Source organism: Triturus cristatus, chromosome 11 (genome assembly GCF_964204655.1).
Source record: "Triturus cristatus chromosome 11, aTriCri1.1, whole genome shotgun sequence".
Classification (NCBI taxonomy): domain Eukaryota; kingdom Metazoa; phylum Chordata; class Amphibia; order Caudata; family Salamandridae; genus Triturus; species Triturus cristatus.
This window is the reverse complement of record NC_140594.1, coordinates 466,038,915-466,062,072: the sequence shown is the minus strand read 5'-3', so window position 1 is coordinate 466,062,072 and position 23,158 is coordinate 466,038,915.

The following is a 23,158-nucleotide window of genomic DNA, read 5'->3' as shown; positions in this document are numbered from 1 at the left end:
GTGTAGAGATAAAAAACAAAAATTTGTTCTGGGGTTGCTGGAAAAGCTGCCACAGTCTCTCAGGTCTCAGTATCTCTCTCTGGCACAGAGGTGCATCTCCAAAAGCTCATCAGCTCAGTGGATGAAGGGATCCTTTTCAAAGAGAAGGGGGATGGGAGCATACTGCCTCACCTCCCAGCACAGTTCTCCCCTTAGCATTGTGGTAAATGTAGTTCACAGTGATTTCTTACTTGAATTTTAGCTTTACTGGTTCATCAAAGTTGGTGCAGGTTAGTGCTGTAAATCTCTAGACACGTGTGTTTCTGGATATTATCCATCCTCAGTAGAGATAAAAAAGGAAAATTCCTTCTGGGGTTGCTGGAAAGCCTGCCACAGACTCTCAGTTCTCAGGACCTCTCTCTTGCACAGAGGTGCATCTCCAAAAGCTCGTCAGCTCAGTGGCTCAAGGGAGCCTTTTAAAACAGAAGGGGGGTGGGAGCAGACTGACTCACCTCCCAGCACAGTTCGCCCCTTAGCATTGTGGTAAATTCAGTTCACAGTGATTTCTTACTTGAATTTTAGCTGCAGTGGTTCATCAAAGTTGGTGCAGGTTAGTGCTGTAAATCTCTAGACCCATGTGTTTCTGGATATTTTCTGTCATCAGTAGAGATAAAAAACGAAATTTCCTTCTGGGGTTGCTGGAAAGGCTGCCACAGTTTCCCAGGTCTCAGTACCTCTCTCTGGCGAACATGTGCATCTCCAAAATCTCGTCAGCTTAGTGGCTCAAGGGAGCCTTTTCAAACAGAAGGGGGAAGTGAGCACACTCCCTCACCTCCCGGCACAGTTCACCCCTTAGCATTGTGGAAAATGCAGTTCACAGTGATTTCTTACTTGAATTGTATGTGTAGTGGTTCACCAACGTTGGTGCAGGTTAGTGCTGTACATTTCTAGACACATGTGTTTCTGGATATTATCCATCATCAGTATAGATGAAAAATTAAAATTCCTTCTGGGGTTGCTGGAAAGGCTGCCACAGTCTCTCAGGTGTCAGTACCTCTCTCTGGCGCACAGGTGCATCTCCAAAAGCTTGTCAGCTCAGTGGCTCAAGGGAGCCTTTTAAAACAGAAGGGGGATGGGAGCACACTGCCTCACCTCCCAGCACAGTTCACCCCTTAGCATTGTGGTAAATTCAGTTCACAGTGATTTCTTACTTGAATTTTAGCTGTATTGGTTCATCAAAGTTGGTGCAGGTTAGTGCTGTAAATCTCTAGACACATGTGTTTCTGGATATTATCTGTCATCAGTAGAGATAAAAAATGAAATTTCCTTCTGGGGTTGCTGCAAAGGCTGCCACAGTTTCTCAGGTCTCAGTACCTCTCTCTGGCACACATATGCATCTCCAAAATCTCGTCAGCTCAGTGGCTCAAGGGAGCCTTTTCAAACAGAAGGGTGAGGTGAGCACACTCCATCACCTCCCTGCACAGTTCACCCCTTAGCATTGTGGAAAATGCAGTTCACAATGATTTCTTACTTGAATTTTATGTGTAGTGGTTCACCAAAGTTGGTGCAGGTTAGTGCTGTAAATCTCTAGACACGTGTTTCTAGATAATATCCGTCATCAGTGGAGATCAAAAACAAAAATTCCTTCTGGGGTAACTGGAAAGGCAGACACAGTCTCTCAGGTCTCAGTACCTCTCTCTGGCGCACAGGTGCATCTCCAAAAGCTTGTCAGCTCAGTGGCTCAAGGGAGCCTATTTAAACAGAAGGTGGAGGGGTGCACACTGACTCACCTGCCAGCACAGTGCGCCCCTTAGCATTGTGGTAAATGCAGTTCACAGTGATTTCTTACTTACATTTTAGCTGTAGTGGTTCACCAAAGGTAGTGCAGGTTAGTGCTGTACATCTCTAGACACAAGTGTTTCTGGATTTTATCCGTCATCAGTAGAAATAAAAAACGAAAATTCCTTTCCGGGGTTGCTGGAAAGGCTGCCACAGTCTCAGGTCTCAGTACCTCTCTCTGGCACACAGGAGCATCTCCAAAAGCTTGTCAGCTCAGTGGCTCAAGGGAGCCTTTTCAAACAGAAGAGGGATGGGAGCACACTGCCTCACCTCCCAGCACAGTTCTGCCCTTAGCATTGTGGGAAATGCAGTTCACAGTGTTACTTGAATTTTAGCTGTAGTGGTTTACCAAAGTTGGTGCAGGCTAGTGCTGAAAATCTCTAGACACTGGCAGCAGGAACAACATTTTTAGGGCAAGAAAATGCCAACTTTCCAAAAGTCTCATTTTCTGAATTGTCAACTCAATCAAGAGAGAGAGAGAGAGAGAGAGAGAGAGAGAGAGAGAGAGAGAGAGAGAGAGAGAGAGAGGCCTTACATGTCACAGGGAGAGGTCATAACCAATCCAGGAAATGAAGATCCCTTCTCTATCAAAGTGAAAACCTGTCATCCTGTTATGACTAGGTATTGTGTTTCTTCGGGAGATCACTTTTTATTGTGACTGTGTAATATCAATGATGATGAAATGAATTATAGATCTTCTTCATAGAAGCACCTTTAAATTGCACTATTTTGCACTGATCTGTACTTGACCAACATTATTTTTTTAATGCTTTTAAGGTTTTAATAAAAAGAGTATTGTTTTTTCATCACTTACTAGTGGCTTTTTTTGTTGGCATTCCATGTATAGACATATAATATTAACGCTTGAGTACCTGGTAATAACTGGATGACATGTTTTCACTTGGGTATTGAAGGGGACTTTTTTTCCTGGATTTTCTGAATTGTGACTTAAATTCTGACTTTACTATTAAAGAGGATTTTACATTACAATTTATTTGAAACCAAGCATGATATTTCTACATGTTCCCAATCGAACGTTAGCAGTAATTAAACATAATATGGTAACCTAATGTTATCCTTGGGAGAAATAGGCCTTATAGTAGTGAAAAATGAATTTAGGAGTTGTTCACTACCCGGACATATGCAACTTACTAAATCTGTCACAATTTTTAAATACAATCCACCCTACACGGTGGACTGTTTAGGTTCTGCATTAGGGTTCACTTATATGTATTAAAAAGTAAGGTTTAGGCCTAGCAGAAGGTTTATTTTGCCAAATCGAATTGGCAGTTTAAAGATGTAAACTACAGGCTGCAGTAGCAGGCCTGAACCAAATGCTACTCTAATGGGTGGCACAATAAGTGCAAGAGTCGTACTAGTAGCATTCAATTTACAGGTGCTGGCTACATGTAGTACCCCTTCAATAGGGGCCTATAGGTAAATTAAATATTCCAATTGGGTGAAAGCCAATTTCACCATGTTTAAAGAAGAGAAGACAAGCACTTCAGCACTGGTTAGAAGACGTAAAGTGCACAGAGCCCTAAAAGTGAACAAAAACAGGCTTAGAAAACAGAAAGGGTGAAGGGAAACATTTTGGGGTGACCTTGTGCAATGGTCAAGTTCAACATGACTTTCTCCAGCCAAAATCCAGGGTAGGCTAATCAATATCCTGAAGGGTTTTCCTGCTTAGGCAATAGAGCATGGACAATGGGCTTCTTCTGCAATGGCACTTGTCAGTTCTATGTTCCTTTGAACCTATGTAGATCCCTCGGTCAGCACTCTCCTGAGTCACTGAATTGACACATGGACATCCCTTATCCAAACTTGTGGGCCAGAGCTATAAAGCTACTAACCTTAAATTGCTCACAAATGCATCCCAATACCAGATAGTACCACCATGGCCAACAAAGTGATGTAGTCCATTCCGCCCCTTGGATTAGACATCTGTCCCCAACCCAAAGACAATTCTGCCCATTAAGACAGCAACCAGTAGAGGCCAACAACAGATTTCAATGTCAAGAGCCATGCCCCAGGCCAATCACTGCCAGGAGGAGGCTCCAAGCGGGGGCCTTGAGTGGGCCTCACTGGCAAGGAATTCCCTACTTGCTCCTGAGGGTCCCCAGACCTCTGAGGTTTCTCAGAGTGGGGGGGCAACAGCCTACTTTCTCTCTCCTTTCAAGTCTAGGGGTGGTAGCCTGAGACTGGTTCTCCAACTCAGGGTCAGTAGCATGAGAATGAACAGGGGGCCGGGGGACCCTTAACAAACCTGCCCCTCCATCTGAGTCCCTGTGCCCTACATTTCAGAGTGGCATCCCCAGAAACCTGAGCTTTCAGGGCACCCTTGGGATGATGCCCCTTCAGGTCCTGACAACTCATTTCCCGCAATGCAGTAAATGGGCATCTGGGGATTGACTATGATCAGCCTCCCCATCCCATTCCAGGGACACCAGAGCCATAGTGCAGGAGACGTCCTGCCCATGGACCTAAGCTACCTGACACACCCATCCGGTTTACTGATCTGAGTAAACCAGCCTTCCCACTACCATGGTCTGGCTGGCATTGGCCTCTCTCAGAGCAGTGACAGGGATCCCATTTACTGTGAACTATTGGAAGTGATGACTCCAACCTCAAAACTCACAAGCTCACCCTCTGAGTCTATCTCCCAACTAAATGGAGACTAGGGCCTAATCTACCTCCAGCTCCTGCAGTCTAATATCTCATAAGGCTACATTGGCCTCCCATGTAGACTTCCCGCCGGTGGTTGGTTTCTTAGGACAGATAGAGCCCCCCTGCTGGGAACAATCAAAGCATAGGGGCTCGAAATGGGTGCCCTGGGGCACTGCTCACCAGGATCTCCGCCCCGTTTCTCAGGAGGGACATGGGAACCCTTCTCCCTAACTTATTCTGGGACTTTACTGTCTCACCTTTGATTTCCCCTCACTGTTTCTGTTGACGAGAACCTGAACCAACCTTCTTAGGGTCACTCCCAGGTACCTTCTTGGAAACTCTGGCAATGACCCAGAGATCCACCTCATTGGCAAGCTCCCTGCAGTCAGTCAACTTGCTATCCATATGAAAATGTGTTCCATGGTTATCAAATTGTATAGCCCCTTGAAATCACTCACATCACTTACCTTCACCCAACTATTGAGTGCCTTACAAAAGTGATCCACAAATTCTACCAAGTACTGCTGGGGAAACTTCGGACCATCCCTAACTTTTCCTATCCCTAGCAGAGATGAGACCATGATGCAGATTGGGGTGTACAAAATCTCCCTACTTCCACGGATAGAGTAATTTCACAGTTACACGCACATACACTCACCATACACTAGGGCCCATTTCACTAACATACACTCAAATACTCTACCAGCATTGAACCTGTGGAAAGAAACCTCCTAAACCCCACAACTACACCGAGGTCGATAACACCTAGCTATTGCAATTGTCATAATCTAAACAATCTATACATCAATAATCAAATAGAGTACTCAATAATTGACAAGAAATAATCACCAACACCGTATTTAAAATTATGATTCTTTATCTAAAATTAGTCAAAAGAAGTTAATCAGAATAAATAATTTTCTCATAATTACCTATTCTAGCTAAATGTCAGAATGGGTCATCAGGACAAGTCTCTCAGTAGAAATCTCCCAAGTCACCGTCCTCACAGCATCGATCCTCACCAACGCAGGTTTGGGAAGAAAATGGCAAAGTGGCCAAAACGCAATGACGCAAACCCTCTCTAGTCTAATATATTTATAATAATTCAGACAAAAGAAAGAAACATTTAATATTACTTCATCCGCCGAACCGCTGAGCAGAGCGAGAAGGAAAAGGATGTAGCATCGCTACATTTGAAAAAATCTCCGCTCAGAAAAAGTCACAAAAATAAAAAGACAGAACAGGAACCAAATATTAAATGTATCTTCTCAACTTCCACACATTTCCTCTGGTGAGCTCAGAGTTTAGAGTCTTTCTTTAAAGCTCCTTTGTTTTCCAAGGCTGCCAAGGCTGTCCCAATGCATCTGGAGACTTGCCCAGATCTGCTGCTGTCCTCACGGAAAGTTTTAACCAGGCAAGGACTGTGGACAGATGACTCGCATCCATATTCAGCAAGGCCTTTTCCATCACAAATTCTCACTCGAAACCTGGCTTCAAAAGTCAGCCATCTTTGATTAGGCCACAATAGGCCACAATAGACCATCTTAATTAAAAGGGACAAAACAACGTTACCACAGCATAGTGATTGAACAGTGTTAACCCCACTAATACCCTTATGTGTATGTAATTATCTAGCCTCTGCAACACAGAAAAGCATTAATTCAAAAGCGTTTCGTGCTTTAAAATAAACAGCACTCAGCAACATTTAAACATGTAAACATGCACATTATTATTAATTAGCACACATATGCATTCCCACGTGTAATTCTCTCTTGTTAAAACACACATGTTGATCAGTATAAAAAAAACACTTACACAAAACAAATAATTAATAATTAATAATTAGTAGATTAAATTATGACAAATAGACAAACCAGAGCTTCAAACCCCTATAGATTTTCATTTAGAAAATCCTGCTCCAGCAATCCCCCCTTTGGTGATTTTATCACCAAATAACCCAAAAAAAAAAAATTTAGTGAAAATTTAGTCCCATTTTAGGAGAAATTTGAAATGTCTTTTTCCTCCTTACACAACACTACACACCAGACACTCTTTCATCATCCCTTTTTGTTTCTAAGTAGACACTCTCCCTTAATTCTTCTAATTCAATTTCTTGTGATTCTCTTTTCAACCTTTTATTTCTCTTTTCATTGTTTCTTTTAATTAACTTCTTTTTCCCTCCCCTGTTTTTACAACACACACACACCAATCTTAATATCAATAAAGCAACAATTATACAAGTTAAAGGAAACAATATCTTACCTATAATAGTACTACCTATTTTTGCAATAAAACTCTTAACAGCTATCACCTTATTAGCTATTTTAGTCCAAATACTTTCAGCTTCAAGTGGTACTAATTCTTCATGCAAATCAGTAATATTTTTGATATAGACCTTCAGGTCTTTGCTTTCGTCTGGAATGTAAGTGCAACAATGTTGAACTTTCAGCATTCCACAAACTCCACCCTCCTTAGCCAATAAAATATCAAGAGCAAGTCTATTTTGCATAGACATAGCACGCACGGCAATTAGTTCCGTATTCACCAAAAGAAACCCTCCAGCGGTATTTGTCGATAAGCGATCCACCACTGTTGACAGTTTCTGAATCCCATTAGCATTTAAAGAAATTCCCACTGCTGGAATTAAAGCTCCAAAAATGTCACCCACAATTTCAGACCAAGTTTCCCTCTTGAAGCGCATTAGTAAATTAATATGTTCTACATCTTCTATTCTATCTATATGAAAAATCTTTGGAAAAACCAGGCCCACATAACACGTGCCATACCAATGGTCAGGCAACTTGTAATAAGCCTTGTTCCCACAAACATAATACACTCCTGGAAAAATTGTATCTTCTCCACCTCTGAAACCCCATCCTGTTGCAATGAAGTATGTATCATGACATTCACTAGTCCCAACAAAATATGTATCATATTGGGATTTCCCTCTTGTAATGCACAGCTTACCCTTCTGTGGTGCATCTAAAGCTAAAGTTGGACTAGCTCCATTTCTCAATTCTTTTCCCATCTCAATGTCCCAAATTGTCTCACTCACTTTATATTTCCCTGCCTTTTCATGCATACTCAATCTCCTTTCCTCCACCATGTTCAGGAAAGCTTTCTCCTCTTCTTCCAAACTACAAGTTAAATTATTCTTAAAAATGTAATCTAATGTTAATTCTTCTTTCTCAATAAAAATCTCACCAAAAATGTTAGCTTCTTTAGCTGGATTCAGCTCTTTGTTCATTGGCAAGTGCCCAAAAATACTATCTTTGTTAGACATCTTATAATCTATTTTCCCTAACAAATAAAAAACACTACTTAATACACTACAAGAAATTCCATACGTAGCTGGTAAATGGTGATAAGTAACACCCTCTGAAACGGATGCAGGTAATTGCATACAAACGTAGCAATCCCTTACTTCCATTGTTTTCACATATTCGTATAACAACTTTGAAAAAACATTACTAGAAAAATCATTAATTGACCTATCTTTATGCATGTAAGTATTACTAATTCTAGTTGGAACTACTTTTTGCAAATTCTTTTCTACATTTGTCTCATTCTCAGTATGTATTTCAAATGTACCTATTGAAACTCTAAATGTAACTAATAAAGCTAAAATACCCCATAGTAGCATTAATAATCCAGTACAGCAGCAGCACATTCTACACCATCTTTTTAAGAAGGCACATCTACTTTGATTATTCTCTATGTTAGCCATTTTACTACTTTAACCTTGTCTTTTGACTTAGCCTCTACTACTCCACTACTGTAATTTCTCAAACTTTGGATTACTTCAGACAGCTGAGTTTCAAACTTTCTCCTTTTCACTTTCTCCAAGTGATTTCTTCAGTTCACTCAATTTGGATATTCATCACTTTTCACTCCTTCTTCTTCAGCAACATCAAATTGTATCAGATCATCAACAACATCCTGTGCATCTGACTCTTCTCCAATGTCAGTCAGAATAACTTTTAAGATTCCAACAGATTCTTCCTTTTCCCTAACCACTTTTCTCAAGATCCCCCCCGGATTATCTCGAGTCACTGTTTCTTCTTCTCCTTCTTCAGACAGTGCCACATAAGACCATTCCGGTGATCTGTACTTTTGGTTGGGTCTTCTAATTCTCTTTATATCCTCAGGTTCTCTTGACTCCTTTTGCTCCTTCCTTTTTACTTCGTTTTGACTCGATACTTCATTCACTTGTTCAGCTTTCGATGTATTTCCTCTTATCAGTCTGTATCTCAGCCTCTTTACTCTGTTGTTAGGCCAAAAATCTCCTCTTATGACCTTTTTCGGTCTTATTTCTGTATTATTTCTTTCTCCAATCCACGTTCTCTTTCTCAGAACTCGACCCTCTGATTTTCCACTTTCACTTTCATCCGATTCTGTTTCAAATGACTCTTGTTCTTCAGCAGTTTTCTTTCGCTCTTGTTCTTCAGCAGTTTTCTTTCGCTCCACAGTCTTTTTCACCACTATTTGAGACTTCCCTACTTCTTTCCCTCCTCGGGTCTCCGACACGCAATCTTCTTGCTGTCTACTTGTCCCTTCACCTAGCTTATTAGAAGTGTTCCCTACACCTCCTCGGGGGTCTTCCGCAATCTGTCCCTCATGCAGATTGGGGTGTACAAAATCTCCCTACTTCCACGGATAGAGTAATTTCACAGTTACACGCACATACACTCACCATACACTAGGGCCCATTTCACTAACATACACTCAAATACTCTACCAGCATTGAACCTGTGGAAAGAAACCTCCTAAACCCCACAACTACACCGAGGTCGATAAGACCTAGCTATTGCAATTGTCATAATCTAAACAATCTATACATCAATAATCAAATAGAGTACTCAATAATTGACAAGAAATAATCACCAACACCGTATTTAAAATTATGATTCTTTATCTAAAATTAGTCAAAAGAAGTTAATCAGAATAAATCATTTTCTCATAATTACCTATTCTAGCTAAATGTCAGAATGGGTCATCAGGACAAGTCTCTCAGTAGAAATCTCCCAAGTCACCGTCCTCACAGCATCGATCCTCACCAACGCAGGTTTGGGAAGAAAATGGCAAAGTGGCCAAAACGCAATGACGCAAACCCTCTCTAGTCTAATATATTTATAATAATTCAGACAAAAGAAAGAAACATTTAATATTACTTCATCCGCCGAACCGCTGAGCAGAGCGAGAAGGAAAAGGATGTAGCATCGCTACATTTGAAAAAATCTCCGCTCAGAAAAAGTCACAAAAATAAAAAGACAGAACAGGAACCAAATATTAAATGTATCTTCTCAACTTCCACACATTTCCTCTGGTGAGCTCAGAGTTTAGAGTCTTTCTTTAAAGCTCCTTTGTTTTCCAAGGCTGCCAAGGCTGTCCCAATGCATCTGGAGACTTGCCCAGATCTGCTGCTGTCCTCACGGAAAGTTTTAACCAGGCAAGGACTGTGGACAGATGACTCGCATCCATATTCAGCAAGGCCTTTTCCATCACAAATTCTCACTTGAAACCTGGCTTCAAAAGTCAGCCATCTTTGATTAGGCCACAATAGGCCACAATAGACCATCTTAATTAAAAGAGACAAAACAACGTTACCACAGCATAGTGATTGAACAGTGTTAACCCCACTAATACCCTTATGTGTATGTAATTATCCAGCCTCTGCAACACAGAAAAGCATTAATTCAAAAGCGTTTCGTGCTTTAAAATAAACAGCACTCAGCAACATTTAAACATGTAAACATGCACATTATTATTAATTAGCACACATATGCATTCCCACGTGTAATTCTCTCTTGTTAAAACACACATGTTGATCAGTATAAAAAAAACACTTACACAAAACAAATAATTAATAATTAATAATTAGTAGATTAAATTATGACAAATAGACAAACCAGAGCTTCAAAACCCTATAGATTTTCATTTAGAAAATCCTGCTCCAGCAACCATACTACGTTTTCATGTTTGACAGTAGAAGAGCCAAACTTAGGTATAGGAGAAACCATAACTGGGCACAGTAGTAGCTTAGTAGGAACTTCAATATCTGGGGGTTCAAGCACATGGGTTGGAGACCCTAAAGGGTGGGACAGGTCCAAGAAATGTTAGGTCAATTAATGAAGAAATTGAAAGAGTGATTTTTGATTTAAGGAAAACCATTAAGAGATACAGTTGACCTGTTCCACCCTAGAGTGAAGCTAGAGAGCTTAGCCCAGTGCACGCGTGATTTGGAATGTAGGATGGAAGACCTGCAGACAGCAGTTCAAGAGAACACCCAAGAGGTAAAGAGCGAAGGTACAATCTGGAAAACTTGAAAATATGGAGAATAATGCTAGGAGGAATAACATCATAATACTGGGGGTAGGTGAAGGAATAGAGGGGATGGATATTAAACACTTTGTAATAGGTTTATTGAAGAGCACTTTTCCACAGGATGACTGCTGTGCAGTTCCTAGGAATCCCCCAGGACCTGCGTGTTGTGGATGACCTAAACTGAGGGCTTGGTGTCTCTACTGCTTCCAGACACCCACAAATGATATGTCAGCCGTTAGCCCAGCTAGCTCTACAGTGCTACTACCACCCCCCTGTATTCTCTGGCAACCACTGAACATGACAACGCTGATTCCTAAGGGATAAGGGATCATGCAAAACAGTACAAGTCATTTAGCTAAGACACTCATGCTTGCTTACTCTCAGAAAATATACAGGATGGTGATTAGGACATTTCAATAAGAATTTATTGGTCCAGCGATAGCCCTTTGTAAAACATTTGTGCTGCGACAATCAGGAGACAGAAGCATGCAAAAGAGATTGCTAGTACCGATATAGTAAATAGTAGATACATATCTACCATAGTGCTAATAAGATGAACATAATCAGTTTAGATAAAACAGTAGGACTTGCATATTACAAAAATGCGCACCCTAAGTAAGTTGCCTAAATGTAACTAGCCTAGATCTGTATGTTCAGCATGTAAAGGTGTGTTGCTATGTGTATCTGTAGCCAAGAAACCCCTGGGGAAGAACCAGCCCCCTCACCTGATGGTTGAGAATGAAGGACCCCGTCTCTGGGTCAAGGATGATACCCAGTAAGAGATGTAAGACAGCTGCGTGTCAAAGATTTCAGCATGCAAGACCCCGAGTGAGCTTGGAAGGAGTTCTCCTCTCATTTGTAGGGGGAAGTGAGGGTCTTTTATACTAAAGTGGTCACTACAGGGTTTTTTCTAGAATTGATATGATTTTTATAACAGCCATAAATGTTTCAAAAACAGTCACCAATGCTTTTCTAAACAAGTGTGATCATGCACAGCTGGCTATTGGCCAAGGATGAAAAAGTGGTCACTCTTGTACAGAATAATTCTGTTGTGCCTAGGGACATGTTTATGTATGTCAGGTAGAGGGATTATGATAGCGTACCAAGAAATGGGTGTCGAAGAGACAAGAGCAAGCTACTAGGTAAAAGGTCACCTGTTTAGAATTGCAATTTTCGTATGGATGGGACAAATGTATGTAATAGGGGTATACATGACAGGACTAGCCTAAAGGACATGACAAGAGAGCTGGGTCAATCTTGAGACAGAAATTCAGTGAGTGCAAAGGGACCCCTTCAAAATGCATCCTGGGTGGGAAAAAACACGAAAGAGTCTGCTGAATTTTCTATCTTACACTGTGAAGGAGAAACTTCTGGGTTTGGCCCTAAAGGAAAAATCCTTACAAGCGTTGGGGACTACTTTTCGAATCAGATCGGATGTCTCCAGGGAGACTGCTGATAGACAGTGGGAGCTGGGAAACAGGATGGAGGAGTTGAAGCTGTTGGGAGCAAATGTACAACTGAGGTTTCCCACAATCCTGAAAGTCATGCGGCAGCAGAATAAAATGCATAACTATTTAGACCCTGAAGACGCTGATAATTTAATAGTGCAAGCAAAGAAGAGGGGGAATCCTGAAAAATGAAGGAAAAAGGAGGAAGATGTTATTCAAACTCCCTAGGGGACGAGTTCAAATAGGCATTGGAAAGGCCTAGCTGCAGAGTTGGGAGGGAACACATGTGGTGGGGAGCATGGGAAAAAAATTATAAAAAGTTTTGAGTCCTCAAGTCAGGTAAAAAAAAATATATTCGGAGAGTGCCAAGCAGGAATATTGATTTGATGGCAAAGCATGAGTATGGAAAGGGAGAGAGAAGGACATTTAAGTAGTTCACAGGTTCTTGCAATTCTCTGCTGGAACATAAACACAGGTTACGGGTAAAAAAGAAGGCAGTGATCAATTTTGCAATACTTACAAGTGCACAGATCCCAAATAATCATGCTCCAGGAAACCCATCTTATGAAACAGGAATGGAGGGATCTCTTATTAAACAAAGATGGGTGGAGTATATAGTAGTTACAGACCGCACTAAATACATAGCCCTATTATATAAAGTAAAATCAGGAATGGAGTTTGTTTGCAGACGAGGGAGGGCCTTCAATCATTGGGAAAAAAAAGCCCGAAAAGTCTCTAAATGTTAGTGATTTATTATGGTCCTATTAGCGATGATGTCACCCGTCTGATTCAACTCTCGTCTAGTTTTTTTTACTTTAGTGCCCCAATCATTTTGGGTGGGGAATTGAATGTTTTACTAGAAAACAATCTTGATAGATCTTCGGCATGGATTCAGAGTAACTCCCTAAAGATGAGGGCTTATTTGTCGGATATGCTGGAAAATTATAGTGACTACACCTTTCACAGCAAAAAGAACAACCATTATTGTAAATTAGCCTACTTTTTTATGAACAGGAAGGAAGTGGAGAAAGGGGTGAGGACAGAGCATCTTCCTATCGATTTGTCAGACCACGCAGTAATGTTTTTAAAATTTGAGTTGAGGGATTTTTATGGTTCAAAGAGGTGGATAGTTAATAGAAGGATTTTGCTTCAGAAGGGGATAGTGGTAAAGCTGTTGTGAGGTACAGATGAGTTTTTCTCCTGGAATATGACATCTACACTCATGCAAGTAGTTTGGAATGTGAATAAAGCTTGGATAAAGGGGACCCTTACATATGTGTCCGTAAATTGGGCGAGGGAAGAGCAAGTGGAATTTTCATGTTTGAAGGAAGGGAATGTGAAAGTAGAGGAGGTGCTAAAAGCTGATTTACTGAGCAAGGAGGAAAGGAAGGAGAAGTTAGTAGTAGTTGAGGAATTGTAGAGGAGAAGGTGTTACAGCAGTGTGGAGTCTGTAGAGCTAGGGATATTCTACATGGGAAATGCTGTGAGAAATTGCTAGTCTGAAAGTCATGGCTGGAAAGGAATGATAGCTTCATTAGGAAGATCATTGCTTAGGATTCAGGTATTGTTACGAAAGACAGTATTAAGATAGGAGAGATTTTTAATAAATTCTTTCAGGAATCAATCATACACAGAAAATCTTGTAAAAAATAGTGAATAATTGAAACATTGACTTTGAGGAAAATATCTCCCTAAAGTGTCACATGATCAACAGCAATACCTGTGTCAAGAAGTAACTGGCAGTGATTCTGAGGTAGCAATAACAAATTTGAAAAGAGGAAAGGCAGCAGGGCCAGCTGGGATCCCTAGTGAACTTTATTACATAATTGTGGTTGGGATCATCCCAACCTGGGTTAAGTTATTTAGCTATATATTGATAGATGTTATGCCAATTTCAGAGGTTTGGAATGAAGCAGTGATCTTGTGCATCCCAAAGCCCAGTAAGAATCCCTTACAGCGCCAATCCTTACCCCCAATCTCATTACTCAACTGTGACTATAAAGTTGTTACTAGTATTTTAGCAGCCCGTTATAATAAAGTGGTGAGACACCTGATACACGTGGATCAAAAGGGATTTTTGCCAGGGACAAATGTGGGAGACCTTAATCATACCTAGGCTCTCCTGTTTTCAGTTTCTATTTTTGGTAAATTCTGGTGGGATTTTTTCAGTATTTTCAAGTGATTTTAATACCTTAACCCCTTGTATGCCCATGACGAGCTGGACTCGTCATGGAGCACAGTCGCGCTGTGCCCATGACGAGTCCAGCTCGTCATGAGGCATACCCTAGGGAATCCCTCTGGGGCGGGCACCAGAGGGATTCCCTTTCGTGGAAAATAGCCTCGGGAGCTGGGGAAGAGCTTCCCCAGCACCCGAGGCCCCCCCCTTTCACTGCAATGACGATCGGCGCGCACGTCGCGCCGACGTCATTACAGTGAAAGTGAAACTGAAATGAGCCAAGAGGCTCATTTCAGGTTTCACTTTGTACGTGCTCAGGGGGGCTATCTCAGCCCCCTGAGCACGTACAAAGACGGGAGAGGTATCGTTGGAAAGGGGAGAATCTCCCCTTTCCAATGGTACCTCTCCCCAGTGAATCCCTGCTTGGGGATCGCCACAGGAGGGCGAGCCCCAAGCAGGGATCCACCCACTAGACACCAGGGAGGGGGGAGCGGCCCCTTGGGCAAGGGCCTTTGCTCCCCCCTGTGTATTTTTGGCCATTTTAGTCTTTTTGTCCCCCCTGGGGGGCAGATGGGTGCAATCTGCCCCCCCGGGGGGGTAAAAAGCCCACTAGACACCAGGGAAGTTACATAAATAAATAAATAGGGGTGGGGGCTGCCCAAAATGGGCAGGCCCATGCCCCCCCAATTACTACAGTCTTTCTGCCCCCCGGGGGGCAGATGGGGCATTGGCCCCTAATCTGCACCTCCGGAGGGGGGGCAGAAAGCCCACTAAACACCAGGGATTAGTTTGTAGTTTTATTTTTAGGGTGGGGGCTGCCCGCAACGGGCAAGCCAATGCCCCCACCTACCACCATTACAGCCTTTCTGCCCCCCCTGGGGGGCAGATGGGGCATCAGCCCCCTATCTGCCTCCCCCGGGGGGGGCAAAAAGCCCACTGGACACCAGGGAATTGTAAAAAAAAAAAAATAGGGGTGGGGCTGCCCAAAACGGGCAGGCCCATGCCCCCACCCCCCCATTACTACAGTCTTTCTGCCCCCCGGGGGGCAGATGGGGCATTGGGCCCTAATCTGCCCCTTCGGGGGGGCAGAAAGCCCACTAAACACCAGGGATTCGTTTTTAGTTTTATTTTTAGGGTGGGGGCTGCCCGCAATGGGCACGCCAATGCCCCCACCCACTCACCACCATTACAGCCTTTCTGCCCCCCCTGGGGGCAGATGGGGCATCGGCCCCCAATCTGCCCCCCGGGGGGGGCAAAAAGCCCAGTAGACACCAGGGAATTGTTAACAAAAAAAATACCACCCACCCCCAATTATTACAGTCTTTCTGCCCCCCCGGGGGGCAGATGGGGCATTGGCCCCTAATCTGCCCCTTCGGGGGGGGGACAGAAAGCCCACTAAACACCAGGGATTTTTTTGGCGCAATTGTTTTTAGGGTGTGGGCTGCCCCAAACGGGCACGCCAATGCCCCCACTCTCCCCCCCACAAAAATGTCAGTCTTTCTGCCCCCCGGGAGGCAGATGGGAGCTGTAGCCCCCAATCTGGCCCCCCCTGGGGGCGCAGAATGCCGACTAGAAACCATGGATTTTTTTGTTTTATTAGTGTAGGGGTAGGGGCTCCCCAAAATGGGCATGACAATACCCCACCCCACCCCCAGAGAAATTCCAGTCTTTCTGCCCCCCCGGGAGGGCAGATGATGGCAGTGGCCCCTGATCTGCCCCCTGGGGGGGGCAGAAAGCCCAGTAGGCGCCAGCGAGTATGCAGGCTTTTTTATGCGTGGGGGTGGGGGCTACCCAAAATGGTCATACCAATGCCCCCACCCCCACAAAAAATAGCCACAGTCTTTCTGCCCCTTTAGGGGCATATCAGGATGAAACCCCCTTCCCCGATTCCCCCCAGGGCGGCAGAAAGCCCACTGGGCTCCGATTTTTTTTTTTTTTAGCAATGTGCATACCTCTGGATTTTGGGCCCTAGCGCAGTTGGCACGTAGGCAAACCTAGCAAAACTGTACATTCTTTAAAACTAGACACCGAGGGGAATCCTGGATGGGGTGACTTCACTGGCTCTCACCAGGTTCTGTTACCCAGAATCCATTGCAAACCTAAAAATGTGTTCAAAATAACACTTTTTCCTCACATTTCTTTGTCGGAAAGTTCTGGAATCTGCGTGGGTCCACAAAATTCCACCCACCCTGCGTTCCCCAAAGTCTTCAGAGAAAAATGGTACCTCACTTGCGTGGGTAGGCATAGTGCCCGCGTCAGGCAAGGGCCCAAAACCTATTGAGGAGACATCAAAATTACCTATCACAAAACAACCTGGTTTTGCAAAGGGGGTCCCATGAGTTTTTGGCCCCGGGCTTGGCGGCCACCTAGGGAAACGTATTGAGGCGACATGAAAATTGCCTACCTCAAAACGACCTGGTTTTGCAAGGGGGGTCACCTGGGTTTTTGGCCCGGTGCTCAGCGGCCACCTAGGGGAACCTACCAAAACCCACACATTTCTGAAAACTAGACACCCTGGGGATTCCAGGGAGGTATGGTTTGCGTGGATCCACCAACGTTTCCTTACCCAGAATGCCCTGCAAACCTCAAATTTGGCTAAAAAAATCACCTTTTTCACACATTTTTGTGTGGGAAAGTTGTGGCATCACCGGGCTGACACAAATTTCCTACCACCCAGCATTCCCCCGGATCTCCCGATAAAAACGGTGCCTCACTCGTATGGGAGGCCCAAGTACCCGCGACAGGCAAGGTCCCAAAACGTATTGAGGCGACATGAAAATTGCCTACCTCAAAACAACCTGGTTTTGCAAGGGGGTCACCTGGGTTTTTGGCCCGGTGCTCGGCGGCCACCTAGGGGAACCTACCAAACCCACACATTTCTGAAAACTAGACACCCGGGGGATTCCAGGGAGGTATGGCTTGCGTGGATCCCCCAACATTTCCTTACCCAGAATGCCCTGCAAACCTCAAATTTAGCTGAAAACATCACCTTTTTCACATATTTTTGTGTGGGAAAGTTGAGGCATCACCGCGCTGACACAAATTTCCTACCACCCAGATTTCCCCTGGGTCTCCTGATAAAAACTGTGCCTCACTCGTGTGGGAGGCCCAAGTACCCGCGACAGGCAAGGGCCCAAAACGTATTGAGGCGACATGAAAACTGCCTACCTCAAAACGACCTGGTTTTGCAAGGGGGTAACCTGGGTTTCTGGCCCGGTGCTCAGCGGCCACCTAGGGGAACCTACCAAACCCACACATTTCTGAAAACTAGACACCCGGGGGATTCCAGGGAGGTATGGCTTGCGTGGATCCCCCCACGTTTCCTTACCCAGAATGCCCTGCAAACCTCAAATTTAGCTGAAAAAATCACCTTTTTCACACATTTTTGTGTGGGAAAGTTGAGGCATCACCGCGCTGACACAAATTTCCTACCACCCAGCGTTCGCCCGGGTCTCCTGATAAAAACGGTGCCTCACTCGTGTGGGAGGCCCAAGTACCCGCGACAGGCAAGGGCCCAAAACGTATTGAGGCGACATGAAAATTGCCTACCTCAAAACGACCTGGTTTTGCAAGGGGGGTCACCTGGGTTTTTGGCACGGTGCTCAGCGGCCACCTAGGGGAACCTACCAAACCCACACATTTCTGAAAACTAGACACCCGGGGGATTCCAGGGAGATATGGCTTGCGTGGATCCCCTAACGTTTCCTTACCCAGAATGCCGTGCAAACCTCAAATTTAGCTGAAAACATCATCTTTTTCACACATTTTTGTGTGGGAAAGTTGAGGCATCACCGGGCTGACACAAATTTCCTACCACCCAGCATTCCCCAGGGTCTCCCGATAAAAATGGTGCCTCACTCATGTGGGAGGCCCAAGTACCCGCGACAGGCAAGGCCCCAAAACGTATTGAGGCGACATGAAAATTGCCTACCTCAAAACGACCTGGTTTTGCAAGGGGGGTCACCTGGGTTTTTGGCCCGGTGCTCAGGGGCCACCTAGGGGAACCTACCAAACCCACAAATTTCTGAACACTAGACACCCGGGGGATTCCAGGGAGGTATGGCTTACGTGTATCCCCCCACGTTTCCTTACCCAGAATGCCCTGCAAACCTCAAAATTAGCTGAAAACATCACCTTTTTCAAACATTTTTGTGTGGGAAAGTTGAGGCATCACCGGGCTGACACAAATTTCCTACCACCCAGCGTTCCCCCGGCTCTCCCGATAAAAACGGTGCCTCACTCGTGTGGGAGGCCCAAGTACCTGCGACAGGCAAGGGCCCAAAACTTATTGAGGAGACATGAAAATTGCCTACCTCAAAACGACCTGGTTTTGCAAGGGGGGTCACCTGGGTTTTTGGCCCGGTGCTCAGCGGCCACCTAGGGGAACCTACCAAACCCACAAATTTCTGAAAACTAGACACCCGGGGGATTCCAGGGAGGTATGGCTTGCGTGGATCCCCTAAAGTTTCCTTACCCAGAATGCCCTGCAAACCTCAAATTTAGCTGAAAAAATCACCTTTTTCACACATTTTTGTGTGGGAAAGTTGAGGCATCACCGGGCTGACCCAAATTTCCTACCACCCAGCGTTCCCCCGGGTCTCCCGATAAAAACGGTGCCTCACCCGTGTGGGAAGCCCAAGCACCCGCGACAGGCAAGGGCCCAAAACTTATTGAGGCGACATGAAAATTACCTACCTCAAAACGATCTGGTTTTGCAAGGGGGGTCACCTGGGTTTTTGGCCCGGTGCTCAGCGGCCACCTAGGGGAACCTACCAAACCCACACATTTCTGAAAACTAGACACCCGGGGGATTCCAGGGAGGTATGGCTTGCGTGGATCCCCCCACGTTTCCTTACCCAGAATGCCCTGCAAACCTCAAATTTAGCTGAAAAAATCACCTTTTTCACACATTTTTGTGTGGGAAAGTTGAGGCATCACCGCGCTGACACAAATTTCCTACCACCCAGCGTTCGCCCGGGTCTCCTGATAAAAACGGTGCCTCACTCGTGTGGGAGGCCCAAGTACCCGCGACAGGCAAGGGCCCAAAACGTATTGAGGCGACATGAAAATTGCCTACCTCAAAACGACCTGGTTTTGCAAGGGGGGTCACCTGGGTTTTTGGCACGGTGCTCAGCGGCCACCTAGGGGAACCTACCAAACCCACACATTTCTGAAAACTAGACACCCGGGGGATTCCAGGGAGATATGGCTTGCGTGGATCCCCTAACGTTTCCTTACCCAGAATGCCGTGCAAACCTCAAATTTAGCTGAAAACATCATCTTTTTCACACATTTTTGTGTGGGAAAGTTGAGGCATCACCGGGCTGACACAAATTTCCTACCACCCAGCATTCCCCAGGGTCTCCCGATAAAAATGGTGCCTCACTCATGTGGGAGGCCCAAGTACCCGCGACAGGCAAGGCCCCAAAACGTATTGAGGCGACATGAAAATTGCCTACCTCAAAACGACCTGGTTTTGCAAGGGGGGTCACCTGGGTTTTTGGCCCGGTGCTCAGGGGCCACCTAGGGGAACCTACCAAATCCACAAATTTCTGAACACTAGACACCCGGGGGATTCCAGGGAGGTATGGCTTACGTGTATCCCCCCACGTTTCCTTACCCAGAATGCCCTGCAAACCTCAAAATTAGCTGAAAACATCACCTTTTTCAAACATTTTTGTGTGGGAAAGTTGAGGCATCACCGGGCTGACACAAATTTCCTACCACCCAGCGTTCCCCCGGCTCTCCCGATAAAAACGGTGCCTCACTCGTGTGGGAGGCCCAAGTACCTGCGACAGGCAAGGGCCCAAAACTTATTGAGGAGACATGAAAATTGCCTACCTCAAAACGACCTGGTTTTGCAAGGGGGGTCACCTGGGTTTTTGGCCCGGTGCTCAGCGGCCACCTAGGGGAACCTACCAAACCCACAAATTTCTGAAAACTAGACACCCGGGGGATTCCAGGGAGGTATGGCTTGCGTGGATCCCCTAAAGTTTCCTTACCCAGAATGCCCTGCAAACCTCAAATTTAGCTGAAAAAATCACCTTTTTCACACATTTTTGTGTGGGAAAGTTGAGGCATCACCGGGCTGACCCAAATTTCCTACCACCCAGCGTTCCCCCGGGTCTCCCGATAAAAACGGTGCCTCACCCGTGTGGGAAGCCCAAGCACCCGCGACAGGCAAGGGCCCAAAACTTATTGAGGCGACATGAAAATTACCTACCTCAAAACGATCTGGTTTTGCAAGGGGGGTCACCTGGGTTTTTGGCCCGGTGCTCAGCGGCCACCTAGGGGAACCTACCAAACCCACACATTTCTGAAAACTAGACACCCGGGGGATTCCAGGGAGGTATGGCTTGCGTGGATCCCCTAACGTTTCCTTACCCAGAATGCCCTGCAAACCTCAAATTTAGCTGAAAACATCACCTTTTTCACACATTTTTGTGTGGGAAAGTTGAGGCATCACCGGGCTGACACAAATTTCCTACCACCCAGCGTTCCCCCGGGTCTCCCGATAAAAACGGTGCCTCACTTGTGTGAGAGGCCCAAGTACCCGCAACAGGCAAGGCCCCAAAACGTATTGAGGCGACATGAACATTGCCTACCTTAAAACGACCTTGTTTTGCAAGGGGGGTCACCTGGGTTTTTGGCCCGGTGCTCAGTGGCCACCTAGGGGAACCTACCAAACCCACACATTTATGAAAACTAGACACCCGGGGGATTCCAGGGAGGTATGGCTTGCGTGGATCCCCCCACGTTTCTCTACCCAGAATGCCCTGCAAACCTCAAATTTAGCTGAAAAAATCACCTTTTTCACACATTTTTGTGTGGGAAAGTTGAGGCATCACCGGGCTGACACAAATTTCCTACCACCCAGCGTTCCCCCGGATCTCCCGATAAAAACGGTGCCTCACTCATGTGGGAGGCCCAAGTACCCGCGACAGGCAAGGGCCGAAAACGTATTGAGGCGACATGAAAATTGCCAACCTCAAAACGACCTGGTTTTGCAAGGGGGGTCACCTGGGTTTTTGGCCCGGTGCTCACCGGCCACCTAGGGGAACCTACCAAACCCACACATTTCTAAAAACTAGACACCAGGGGGATTCCAGGGAGATATGGCTTGCGTGGATCCCCCAACGTTTCCTTACGTTTTGGGCCCTTGCCTTTCGCGGGTACTTGGGCCTCCCACACGAGTGAGGCACCGTTTTTATCGGAAGACCCGGGGGAACGATGGGTGGTAGGAAATTTGTGTCAGCCCGGTGATGCCTCAACTTTCCCACACAAAAATGTGTGAAAAAGGTGATTTTTTCAGCTAAATTTGAGGTTTGCAGGGCATTCTGGGTGTCTAGTTTTCAAAAATGTAGAGGTTTCCCAAGATGCCCGCAGAGCTAGGGTTCAAAAACTACAGCTAGACATTTTGCCAAAAAAAGGTCATTTTTCACTGCAAAATTGAGGTGTGACCACGTTGCGTTTAGCGCCGTTTCATGTCGCGGGCACTAGGCCGACCCACACAAGTGAGGTACCGTTTTTCTCGTAAGACTTTGGGGAACGCGGGGTGGGTGGAAATTTGTGGATCCATGCAGATTCCGGAACTTTCCACCACAGAAATGTGTGGAAAATGTGTTTTTTTGTCAATATTTTAGGTTTGCAAGGGATTCTGGGTAACAGACCCTGGTGGGAGGCAGTCAAGTCACCCCATCCTGGATTCCCCTGGGTGTCTAGTTTTCAAAAATGTATAGGTTTGCTAGGTTTTCCAAGGTGCCCGCAGAGCTAGGGTTCAAAAACTACAGCTAGACATTTTGCCAAAAAAGGGTAATTTTTCACTGCGAAATTGAGGTGTGACCACGTTGCGTTTTTCACCGTTTCCTGTCGCGGGCACTAGGCTGACCCACACAAGTGAGGTACCGTTTTTCTCGTAAGACTTTGGGGAACACGGGGTGGGTGGAAATTTGTGGATCCACGCAGATTCCGAAACTTTCCACCACAGAAATGTGTGGAAAATGTGTTTTTCTTGTCAATTCTTTAGGTTTGCAAGGGATTCTGGGTAACAGACGCTGGTGGGAGGCAGTTAAGTCACCCCATCCTGGATTCCCCTGGGTGTCTAGTTTTCAAAAATGTATAGGTTTGCTAGGTTTCCCAAGGTGCCCGCAGAGCTAGGGTTAAAAAACTACAGCTAGACATTTTGCCAAAAAAGGGTAATTTTTCACTGCGAAATTGAGGTGTGACCACGTTGCGTTTTGCGCCGTTTCCTGTCGCGGGCACTAGGCCGATCCATACAAGTGAGGTACAATTTTTCTCGTAAGACTTTGGGGAACGCGGGGTGGGTGGAAATTTGTGGATCCACGCAGATTCCGGAACTTTCCACCACAGAAATGTGTGGAAAATGTGTTTTTTTTGACAATTTTTTAGGTTTGCAAGGGATTCTGGGTAACAGACCCTGGTGGGAGGCAGTCAAGTCACCCCATCCTGGATTCCCCAGGGTGTCTAGTTTTAAAAAATGTATAGGTTTCCCAAGGTGCCCGCAGAGCTAGGGTTAAAAAACTAGAGCTAGGCACTTTGCCAAAAAAGGGTAAATTTTCACTGCGATATTGAGTTGTGACCACATTGCGTTTTGCGCCGTTTCCTGTAGCGGGCACTATGCCTACCCACACAAGTGAGGTACCATTTTTATCGGGAGACTTAGGGTAATTCATTTTTGTAAAGGAACTGTTATTATCTATTGACT